Here is a 2,085-nt window from a genome sequence, read left to right as displayed (position 1 = left end):
CACATGGACTTTGCATCCTCTTTCCAGTACACTGACTCTGCTCCTGAAAGTGTGTGTTTGCTGCCACTTGCATGGATTGCTCATCTGATCATAGATGGACTAGGTTTGCAGTTTTGAGGATTGAAGGGGCATCGTTCTTCCATGGTGATGGGAGAAACCGAGGGTTTCCTACATGGTAGGCAAGTAAGTCCTTCTCCCACGGGACATTCTAAAGCCCTGCTTCCCACTTAGACATCACAAAGAGTCCTCCAGTGAGGGCTGTGCTCACCCTGTTCCACAGCAGCTGCAACCTCTGTCCTCCAAAGTGATGTCTTCTGCCCGGGCGCTTCCCTCTGCTGGCAGTCCGGGTAGGACAGGGAGGGCTGTGCAAGGGCAGGCATATCCAGGAGAAGATGGGCAGTAATGTCGCCCATGGCATGCAGTGCCCACTTGGTGCTAGTGCCCAATGACGACCTTCTGCTGCTGCCCCTGCACTGAGGTTGAGCAATGCCCCCACCTTCCCATTCTGCTATGTCCCTGACTGTCTGCTTCTGACTCACTTTGATCCTCTGAGATGACCTGCACCAGCTCCAAGTCTTCTGCACTCAGGCAAGCAAGTGTTTCTTCCTGGCCTTGATGATAATGTCTTGGGTCTTCTCCTGGTTTGACCCCTGAGTCCCAATAGAAAAAAACCATCAGGTCCACAGTCCAGTTCACCTCCCTTCCCTCAAGTCCGTGGCCCGGGATCATCTGGAGCCATCTCAGTGCACAGCAGAAGAATCAGACATGGAGTGCTGCTGAGGAGGAGAGCAGAAGGGGAAGAGGAGAGCTCTCCAAGCTGCCCTGTGGGAAGATGGGCCTTCCACTCTCCTCAGCAGGGTGCCACCTCCTCCCAGACAGAATCCCATTTACATCTCCTGCCTATGGACTCAGGAATCAAGTATGCATTTCCAAATGACTTCCCAGAGAAATTCAGCCAAGCCCAAGAGAGGGAGGAGGCCCAGAGGCAGAACCCCAAGGCCTCCTACCACCAGGCCTGCTCTGGGGCTGGAGAATGCAGTGGTGGAGGACACAGCCTAAATCAGTTTGTGCTCTCTGAGGCCCTCACCAAAGCAGACAGGAAAACTCAGCCTCCTAACTAGCTGCTAAAAACAGCCATTGTAATGTGTGGCTTGGAGAAGACTGGATTGAGGAAAACTTCCTGAGGAAGCATGAGGAAGGAGAGGCTACAAATGATTCCTGCACAGGTGCGCCCTTGGAAGAGGAAACAGACTTCTGGGGCAGTTCACTGTGCACAGACTCTACTGTTGGTGCCTTGCACACCAGCCAGGCTCTTACCATCCTGACTGGCTCTGACACCACCTTGTGGCTTCGAGCTGGCTTGGCCAAGCACATTTTTCGGGGATTGCAGCCTACTAAGCTGCAATCCCTCCTTCCATCCCCGGCAGCCAATTTTCTACTGGATATCTGCTGGGGAAAAATCCTGGTCCTGGCATATTGAAGACACCACGGGAATGCCATACTGCCCCACTCACCAGGATGCTCTTGTAGACATGTCCTGTGTTCTCAGGCAGGCTCCCCTGCTTGTGATACAGAGGCATGGGGGAGCTGCTGCTGTCCACGTCTAAGCCCCAGCTCTGGCTTTTGCTTCTGGTGGCCTCCATTGTCTTGGAGCTGAAGAGAAGCTTGGGCTACAGCGTGTCACTCTTATCCAGGCTGACACTGAAGTTGAATGGGAGGCACAAGCCCCCATCTGCAGGGACAGAAACATCAGCAGAGGCTGAACGTGTGTGGGTGTGCCACCACCTTGGAGGAGATCAAAGGCTTTCCAAACAATCTGGGAGGCGGTAAGTGTGGGGGGGAGTTTGTGCAAGAACAGGCCTTCCCTGGATTCTTGGTCGTACTTACAATTGTCATAGGAGTAGGGTAGAGGTGTAGGGTATCCCCTTTGCTTACTCTTGAGAGGATTCTCCCTTGAGGTTCCGGTGCAGTTTAGAGCAGGAAATGGCAGCTGACTACATGCTCCTCTGTGTGGTTCTTCAGGGGTATCCCAGTTGCTGCATCTGCTGGCAGTTACACACTTAACTTGCTCCTGAAATGTCAGCT

The sequence above is a fragment of the Megascapheus bottae genome, chromosome 8, assembly GCF_031878675.1.
Source record: "Megascapheus bottae isolate mThoBot1 chromosome 8, mThoBot2.hap1, whole genome shotgun sequence".
In the NCBI taxonomy this organism is placed as follows: domain Eukaryota; kingdom Metazoa; phylum Chordata; class Mammalia; order Rodentia; family Geomyidae; genus Megascapheus; species Megascapheus bottae.
Note: the sequence above shows the minus strand (reverse complement) of the source record.